Here is a 10,448-nt window from a genome sequence, read left to right as displayed (position 1 = left end):
CACATACCAAGCCATATCTACTTCATCTGGAATCAACAAGTATCCTCGTAGATACATATATGACAGCAACATGGTATCCGTCGTCACAGAATCTTCAAACACCATATGGACCACTTCTGACAGTAATTCAGGAGATCAAGCCCCACTCCAACCATCCTCTGGAAGAGGAATATCCATCGTTGAAAGCTTCATGTAAAGGCCAACTTTTGCAATTGATAGTGGACAAATAAAGAATGGTCCGGAGGAACATATTCTTGGAAATGCTCAAATGTAGACCATAGCAGATCCATCCTGGACTGCAATCTTTCCACTTTATCTTGGAATAAAGGACACAAGGTAGCCTATCTCTGGAGAACTGCCAAGTCCTGCTATGAGAGAGAAGGGATCAGTAGAACATTAGGGCTTGGAGGAACAGACTGTGACTTTGCCAGTTGGTCTTGCGACTGCTTGATTTGGGAAGCTTGTGATTCCACTGTGTCATGAGCAATCTGTAAGGCTGAGAGTTTTGCATCTAAAAGAGTCCGAAACTCTTGTGCTTCTTTGGACAACCTCTCCTTCTCCGTTGAGATTTTTAGTGACCTCTGATTGAGCTTCTGTTAACTGAATCTTCAAAGAAGATATCTCTTCTCTTTGGGTCTCAATCAATTGGGTTTGTTGCTCCATCTGCTTAAATAGATCTGCCAATGTATCTTTAGCAGAGGCTAACTCTGATGTTGCCTTATGCAACTGGTCTTTGGACTGCATCAGTTCTTCATAAAAGGAAGCATACAACTGTTCACTGAAAGTTCAATCGAACTCTGGATGTCTTTACAAAAGAATGGAATGGCATCTCCCAACATGAGACTGTTTAGTGAAGGGACTGATATGTCCAAGGAACCCTCTCTATGTGCTCTGAACAAGTTGTTACATGTGAGATAAGCAGGGAGGTCACTGCCAGATGTAGCAGGAATTGTGACTGAAGGAAGAACTGAAGGAGATTTATTTGCTACCCACTTCAAGTGTTTGTGCTGTATGACCAGTGGAGGAGGAGAATCAAGATCCTCTATATCAATAGGTTCTGACTCTTCGGAAGGTGGAGGGGGTACTGGATCAGATGGAGGAGGTGGAGGTATACCCTGTTTTAAACCTGAGTAGGTCAAGAAAGCAGACAGGTAGGATCCATAGGTGACGTTTGTGACATTGCCCCTGGTTACTTTAACAAAATGTTGATCCATATTTGTGAGTAGGTAAGTGCTCCAATCAATAGCTACTCCTTTTAACACCATCCTTGAAGCTGTAAAGAGCTCTTTGGACAAGTAATGGGATGGTGTTTTTGAAGGCATAAACCTGTCTTGGAGAAACTGGCAAACCAACTTCCACACAGGATCAGTGATCATGGAAAAGGAAACTCTTGAAGTGTTGATCACTTTCTTGACATCCAGAATTTCCTTCGTTTGTTTCTGTAACAGCTTCAAAATCTCATCGTTAGAGAACAGCTGGCAAGCTGTAACAAAGGGCTCTCCTTTGTAGGGAAGAGATAGAGTCTTCCCTAACCCTCGAGGTGTCAATGTCATGGAAGTACCATGGACCAGTCCCGAATTCTTGCTGTTTGAGGCAAGGAACTCATCACACATGGATGGATCTTCTGGAATCAAGGGGAAGGAGGCAGCCACGAAAGTCGCAAGTCCTACCTTCGTGAGAGGTTCAAAAGTGAGTAGGGAAGAGTAATCCCTACTAACCAACGGGACATACTAGATAGGGGGAGGAGTGTGAGGCACCATTCAGATGGTAAACACACACACCACAACACAGACAATCACAAAGAATGCATGCAAAACAACCAAAGGGCTATCAAAAAGGAATCAATAAAAAAGAAGGACACACATACAGACATAGACGTAACTAACCCAGTTACCACCCCAGACAATACACAGCCTAGAAAAATTTCGGCATGACCTCTACACATATGCGACCGAAAGCTTCATGGGATGCAACATTCAAGCACCCAAATCCCCATATCAGGCAAGAAAGAAAGAACTACACACCGTACCCGTAATCCTAACACATAGACAAATCAGACTACCATAAAAATGTACATCAAGACTTGACCATAACCTTGACCATTAGTGTCAACTAAAAGACGTTGACGCACCCATCCCACGAAGCATGTTTATTAAAAAGGGAGAAAAAGTGCAGTGAGGGGGAATTATTTTAATGAAAGGTTTATTTTAATAAATTATTAACAATGGGTGACATTTTATTAGGTTATAAACCTTAATAAGAAAACCGTGTTTCCTTCTTAAAATATTAATTACAAATTATTATGGTGAAACGGTGCTTTAGCGCAACCCGGACTACGATTCCCAGACTGGGTCTCTAAATGTAAATTCCTTAATTAAAAATTAATAGTGATGTGGAGTGTTTTTTTGCCAGCGTGTGCTTCTTCCTGACGGCTAGTTCATTTTTATTACAAATTAAGGTGCCTCTTAAGCGCACGTAGCGCGTGCAAAGTGAACGGCTAGTTGATTTTTAAATTATCAAATTATGTGTTTAGCGCAAATGCACGTGGAAAATGTGGGTGAATAAATAGTTCATTTTAACAATTAATTTGTGATTAAGGGGGAATGAAAATAACTAAAGCTCACAAAATAAATACCTGGTAGGGGTGTGTATGCAATGGCTAGAAGGCGCACGGAAGAGTCCCCCAAAAGCAGTAAATCCAGTCAAACAAAATCAAAGACCACTGACTGAACAAAATAGAAAACACCTAGTGTGTTTGTCTATTGTTATTATTATTTTTTTATGTTATTATTATTATTTGATTAATTTTATATTTTTTGGTATTTTATGTGTGTTTGTGTTGGTTTTATAATGTGGTTTGGTTAGTTTATTTTATTATTTATGTTTGTTTGGTTTATGTGTGTTTTTTGGTTTTTGTTGTTTAATAAATTGTATGTGGTTGTTTGTTTTTTTTTTCAAAAGGAATAATAATTAAATCAAGATATATAGCACATGGATATGTGATGAAGGAAAAAATAAAATTTCTGTCATTTAGGAAATATCCACAATTGATGTTATGAAAATAAGGTTTTTTTAATTTTTATGTTTATTCTTTTTTTTTCTCTTCCAAGAATATTGGGGCCTTGTATGAAAATATTTTGAAGTGAAAAATTAATGGAAAAAGGTCAAGGGGATGGGTGGAATTTTTGGGGTTTTTTTTGAATTTTTTCTATATTTTTTACTAATTTTAAATGAATTTTATGCATTCTTTAGGTAATTTTGAATGAATTATCAAATTTGTAATTTTGTTGGTTTAAATTTCTATCTGACAAATTTTCCAAAAATTTGCAAAAATCTGGGGGAATTTTTAAAAAAAATTCTGTAATTTTTCTGAGTTGAAATGAAGTTTGAAATTAACTTATAAATCAATTAAATTATGTAAATCGGGTTAGTCAGGTAAGTAGGGTAAAGTTAAGGCAACTAAGTCAAGTTAGTCTGGTTAAGTTAGGTAAGTCAAGCTAAGTCAAGTCAGGTTAGTCAAGGTTGATGAGGTTAGTCTAAGTTAGTCTAGGTTAGGTAGGTCAATTAGGGTAGTCCGAGGTCAGTCTAGGTTAGTTAAGTTAGTCTTGGTTAGTATAAACTAACCTAGGTGAGACTAACTAACCTAGGGTTAGTTAGTGGGGGTGGAACTAACCTGAGGTAGGTTAGTTGACTAACTACATTTAGGTTAGCGTGAACCTAACCCTAGTTAGGTGAAGGTAGAACCTAACCCTGGTTAGGTTAGGTGTGACCTAACCCTAGTTGGGTTAGTGGGAACCCTAATGGGGTTAGGGTAACCAAAGGGGGTGTAGTTAGGTTAGTTTGAAACTAAAGTTAAGTTAAAATTTAATTGTAGTTAGGTTAGTGGTTAACCTAACCTAGGTTAGTTATAACTTAACTTAGGTTAGTGGCTAACTTAACTTAGGTTAGGTTAGTGGTAACTTTACTCAGGTTAGGTTCTAACCTGGGTATGGTTAGAGGGTAGGAGGAGGAGGAAGAGGAGGAGGTGGTGGTGGGGGAGGAGGGGGAGGTTGGGGGAGGAAGGAGAGGTGGAAGTGGAGCCAGGGCGACCGGGGCTGGAGTCGGTGGTGGGAGGCGGGCGACGGCCGAGGTGCAGGGGACAGGCGGCCAGGCAGAAGAGGGAAGGCGCCTGGTGGGAGAGGCAGCCTCGCGGGCGGAGCCGGTGGAGGAGAGGGCCGCCGGAAGGGGAGGAGGAAGCCGAGGCGGGAGGAGCGAGGGCCGGTGGAGGAGAGCGTGCATCTGGCCGAGGAGGGAGGCGCTGCTGAGGAGGAGGGAGGAGCAGCAGGCTGCCGGCGAGGAGGAGAGGTTATGGAAGAAGGAGAAGAAGAAGAAGAAGAAGAAGAAGAAGGAGAAGCATGAGAAGCGGGAGCAAGAGAGGAAAGAAGAAGGGGAGGAGGAAGGGGAGGGAAGAGGAGGAGGAGGAAGGAGAAACGAATCGGCAGGTACGTGGGTTTTTTCTTTTTCTTTTTCATTGTTTTCTTGTTTTTCCTTTTTCTTGTTTTTCTTTTTCCTTTTTGTGTCTATAAAAATATGGATTTTCCTTTGTGATTTATGTGTATGTGTGTTTTTTTTTTCTTCTTCTTCTTCTTCTTCTTTAGTTAGATTTTTTTTAATTGTTTTTTTGTTTTTTAAATTGTGTGTATAGTTTATTTATATCTTTTTATTTTTTATTAAATAATAAAAAAAATAAGAAAAGAACACATCCCCGGCCCGTGCGCATGCGCAGGCAGGGGTAAAAAAATTTGCAATGACGGGTTCAAACGGACAGGGACGGGGACACGTGAGCCATGGATGCCACGGGGCGTCCTGAGGCGTGTAAAACCAAAAAAGATGCGTTCACGCGCGAGGCGAGAAACACGATTAACGGGAAAAATAAAGAAAATTTAATAAAAGCCAAACCGTTTGTCGGATCAAAAATTCGTAAAAAGGAAAAATGGGCCCGGAGACGAGAGAAAAATGTTGGAAACATGCAACATCGGTTTCGGGACAAAATCAGGGTGTTCACATGGGAAAAACGCAAAAAATAAACCCGAAAACACATACGGGCATTAATATCGGAAAATTCGTGCATTGGAACGAAGTGCGAAAAGAAGGAAAAGTGTACAGAACAATGTTTTCGACAACCCTATCATGTCAAAACACAGTTCCGATCGAGAAAGGACGTGTTCACATGGGAAAAACCCCAAAAATGGGTCTGAAAATGGACTCGAAAATTAATACGGGAAAAACCGTGCATCGGAATAACAAGCGAGAAAAAGGAAAAATGGCCGAAAAAAAGAAATGCACAGGAGTGGCCCATCAAAACTCCGTTTAGGGAAATTAGGAAGGGTTCACATGGAAAAAACACGAAAAATACGGATGAATCATGCATCAGAATGGCATGGAGTAAAAAGGAAAAATGTCAGAGGGAAGGGGTAGGACAGGCTTGACTCATCAGATCAGGGTTCCGAAGCAATAAAGATGCGTTCACATGAAAAACTGTCCAATTTACGGGAATTGCTTCAAAAATTAATAACTTGAGAATCGTAGACAGGGGTCGGTAAAAAGGAAAAATAAGCAGTTCGAAGGGACGAACAGGGTTGTAAGGTTGGGATAAATGCCTTTGTTGTGTTGACACACTTCTTGGATGAGGATGTTCTTGTTGTTTTGGCAAATAAAGTTGTAGAAAAGTAGTAGCGACCCCATACTTGGTCTCTCTTTTCTTCATGAAAATAGTTACATGGAATGTTCAGGATATTTGTTCGCATAGCAAACAACATGCTATGGCAAACCTTGCTCTCTAATGCTTAGGATGTCTTGTGTGTGACGGAGCATAAAATGTCATAAAGAAAGGACCCCATTAGGATAACATAAAGTCACGGCATAGATGCATGATTAGAACAGGGTGTGTGCATGGGGGTATGCAATATGGACGCGCAGGGACGCGTCCCCACACTTAAGACCTTAACAGGAAGGTTAAACCAAACATCAAGGACTTGGTACCTCACATCATACCAACCACAAACGTCCCCACACTTAAAACATGACCAGTATTAAGAAACAGAAGGTGTAGAGTTAGAAAAACTTGGCCCATATTGTCGAGAAGGAATGTCGACTATCGAGGTTGCGTCTGGAGGCGTCGTCGGCCTGCAGGAGGTAACAAAGTATCTTCACAGCACACGTCCTTTGTCCTTCGTGGCAGGGACCATATGACAGCACCCAGGGAGGTCGCTAGTTGAAGGAATCACAGGAAATTCGTCGCTAGCGAGGGATATTGCACTCAACTCACGATCACTCAAATGGATTGAAAGAGCAGTCACTCACCCCATTACTAATATCACTCGAGAAAATAAGGATGAAATCCCAGAGCTCACACCCGGTTTAAGAATCGACAAGGGAATGATGCAGAGGTAGTATGCCAGGGTGCACAATTGATGGTGCATCAGTGCGTCCAACCTGTTTGGCATAGGTGCAAGGAGAAAGACCAGGGAGCCTTGTAGTGCAGTTTATAGAACTGAATGATGTGTCATGTGCTGATGGCAGAGACCCTTCCCATGGGTGCATAGGGAAATGGGAACGTACCTGACTCCAAAGGTCGTAACGTCCCTCAATCCTCACCTCTCGATAATTGATTGAAGAAACACCAGCCACACTCAGCCCACCCTCTGTCTCACGCTCTGTTGAAAGATACAGAGGGCAGCCCTTCCTGAAACCCATTAATGTAATCCTCACTGTCACTTGTGCAAAGGTTGTATGCCTTGTGCGCATTCGATGGTGCAACTATGCATCCCGCCCTGTGCTAGCATACAGTGCAAGAAGGAATGTGAGGAAGCCTTATAGTGCAGTGCACAGGAACAAATCGTGCTTTTTGCATTGAGAGGCCCATCCCATGCGTACAACACTCTATTCACACATCTCACCTCTCATTCGATTTGAAGGGAAAGACTGATCACTCACCCCACCCTCTGTCTCACTCTCTAATAGATACAGAGGGCAACCCATACTCACGTCCCCATCCTATTAGGATAAAAGCTCACATCACTCAAGGGGTTGGTGATGAAGATCATGTCGATTGTTGGTGTCATCAAGATCTTGAGGACAAGGCGTACTCAGGGAGGCAGCCAACAAATCTCATACTTCAATGATTGGTAAGAAGAGTCGTCTATTAAGAAGGGCAGACAGATTGATATTGCAGAGATAGCGCACCAAGGGAGGTGGCTGCAAATTACTTGCTAAAGAGATTCTGCTGGTGAATCAGCTATCCTAAACTGCGGGGTGTTACCACCTTTTCCACAGTCAACTTCTCGCCCAAGGGTGTTTCCACCTTTTCTTGGAACGAGGCATGTTATGACAGGGAATTTCTTCCTTTTCTCCCATAACAGTTTTGTTGTTGTTTTTTCTTTTTCTTATTTTCTTTTCTTTTCTTTTCTTTTCTTTTCTTTTTCTTTTTTTTTCTTTTTTTTCATTAAGAAAGAGAATGGTAGAAATACCATATGTTAGGACCAACCTCACCACCGTTGTTGGATCAGACGAGAAGAGAACAATGTCAGATTGAGATGTTTTTGCGAGGGGGTAGCAGAACGAGACCGCCTCATGAGGAGAATCATAAGGGCTATCAGAAGCACGACAAGAAGGACAGTGCGATGCTCAAAAGGGAAAGGATAGGTCGATTGTGATTGTCAAGGTCCCCAGGGAGGGAAGTACTTTTTCAGGTGATAGCCATTGATCAGGAAAGGATCATCAGAGGCATCAACGGTCTGCACCTGAACAGAATCATTAGGATTGACAGCAACTACCTTGTACGAACCCATCCACTATTGTTGAAGCTTGCCAAGAAACTTGCCAAATCTTGAATCATAGGCTAGGACAAGATCACCTTCTTTGAACTCCTTGTGCTCAATGAAACTGTCATGATAGGCTTTGCGTCGTGCTTGAGTGGTTTCCATGCACTGTAGGGCCATCCGTCGTATCTCCTCCAAGCATTCCAAGTGCAGGAGACAGCGTTGCAGTGACTCACTATCTCCCAAGCGTTCTTTGATTGCCACTCGCAAAGAGGGCAATTCCAGCTCAATAGGGAAGACAGCTTATGTACCATACACTAGCTCGAAAGGGGTCTATCCTGTTGTTGCCTTATGGGAGGTTCTGTACGCCCAGAAGGCCTCTGTAAGTCGATCATCCCAGTCGCAACGATGTGCAGCAATCGTTCTTGTCAGGATCGAGCAGAGGATGCAATTGGTGACTTCAACTTGGCCATTGGCTCTGGGATAATAGGGAGTGGACTTACGATGGCGGATCTTATACAGTTCTGTCAACTCCTCCATGATTTTGTTAAGGAAATGAGTACCTCTGTCACTTACCAGCTCAAGAGGATTGCCAAAACGGGTGATGATATTCTCGTACATGAACATGGCGACACTATTACCATCATTCCGCTTCATGGCTTTAGCTTCACACCACTTTGTGACATAATCCGTACATACTAAGATATACGGACATAAGATCAATGGGACCCACAAAATCAATCCCCCACTTCTCAAACGGCTTTAGGGGGAGAATGGGTTGAAATGGCATGGCACTTGTTTTGGTGGGTTTTCCCATTCGTTGACAAGCATCACATCTCTTGCAATAGTCATATGCGTCCTTGTGGAGAGTCAACCACCAGTATCCTGCTAGCAGAGCCTTCCTGGCTGTCACTTCTCTTGCAAAGTGTCCACCACAGGGTTCGTCATGGCATGCTTTCAATACTATGCCGATTTCATCTCCTGCAACACATCTTCGCAACACTTCATCTTTGCCTCTCTTGTACAGTGCACCACCTAGCAAAGTGTAGGGGGCTAATTCTAACAGAAGCTTCTTCTTCTCACGGCTTGCGATGCCAGGAGGATACTGTTGAGTTGCTAGGAGATTGGCTATGTCTGCATACCAGGGAGTAACTGTTTCAACTAGAAACAAAGAAGCATCAGGAAGGTCTGGATCATCCTATTCCTCTTCTTTTGTTTGAGGGATCCGTGATAGATAATCAACTAGGACATGGGAACGGCCAGGCTTAGTGACTACTTCAAAGTCGAACTCCTGGAATAGGAGCAACCATCTCATCAGCTGTCCTTTAACATATGCTTTGTTCATCAAGAAGGATAGGGCTTCATGATCCACATAGAACTTGAAATGCGTTGACAATAGATAGTGTAGAAACTTCTCCAGTGCAAACACCATTGCCAAGCACTCAAGTGTGTAGTTCCATTCCCTATCAACGACCTTTCGACTTGCATAATATATCTGTTGATCTAATTTATAGGGGCCCTTTTGAGATAGGACATCACCTAGCCCTTCAACTGATGCATCGGTGTGCACATGGAACTCCTTTGTCCAATCAGAAGGCTGCAAAATAGGTGCTTGGATCAGGCACTGTTTTAGGATATTAAAGGCTTCTTCACAGTCATCCGTCCAAAGGAAATCAGCTTCTTTCCTTCGGAGCTCGTGCAGAGGGGCTGCCTTAGTTGCAAAATGTGCAATAAATCTTCTGTAGTAGCCCACATGGCTAAGAAATCCTCTCAATTGCTTGAGATTTGTTGGTGCTGTTAAGGCAGAAATCTTTTCAATCTTTGTCAGGTCTGTTGCAATCCATTGTGTAGAGATAATATGGCCCAACAAAACTCATAAGGAGACGCCAAAGACACATTTGTCGGAGTTGAGAGAGATCCCATACTCTCGGCATCTGTCAAAACATTGCTCTAGGTGTCTCGAGTGCTCTCGGATCAAGCTATAGACACAACAGTCATCAAGATACACCTCAATGAAATCATGCAGATGATTCTGGAAGGCAGCCATCATTACTCGTTGGAAGGTGGCAGGAGCATTACAGAGCCCAAATTGCATCACTCTGTAGGCATAGGTCCCCCATTCTGTGGTGAAGGTTGTTTTGGATTGGTCCTCTTCTGCGATTTGGACTTGGTTATATCCGTTGAATCCATCCAAGAGGGAATACAGCTCATGGCCTGCCATTGTGTCCAACAGTTGGTCTGTAAAAGGGATAGGGAAATGATCCTTCTTCGTCTTCGAATTGAGCTTTCGAAAATCGACACATATTCGAAGTTCCCCATTCTTCTTGGGTACTACCACAATGGGTGAAACCCATTCACTGTTAGCCACGGGATAAATGAACTCTGCTTCAAGAAGTTTCAATAATTCGGCCTTCACCAGAGTAGAGTAATTAGGATTCATACGCCTTGTCTTTGCCTTACAGGTTTGGCATCAAGCTCTAGGTCAATGTGATGTTGGCATACTATAGGATCAATCCCTTTTAGATCTTTATATGACCAAGCAAACACGTCTAAGTTCTCCTTTAGTAGGTCTCGCAGGACCACTAGTTCTTCTTTTGGAAGATTGAGACCCACTTTGAGGTGACGTTCAGTACCGTCAGCATCCAAGAA

This window comes from Lygodium microphyllum, chromosome 26, assembly GCF_053477565.2.
Source record: "Lygodium microphyllum isolate KBCC chromosome 26, Lygodium_microphyllum_v1.1.10, whole genome shotgun sequence".
Taxonomy (NCBI): domain Eukaryota; kingdom Viridiplantae; phylum Streptophyta; class Polypodiopsida; order Schizaeales; family Lygodiaceae; genus Lygodium; species Lygodium microphyllum.
This window is presented reverse-complemented; position numbering follows the sequence as displayed.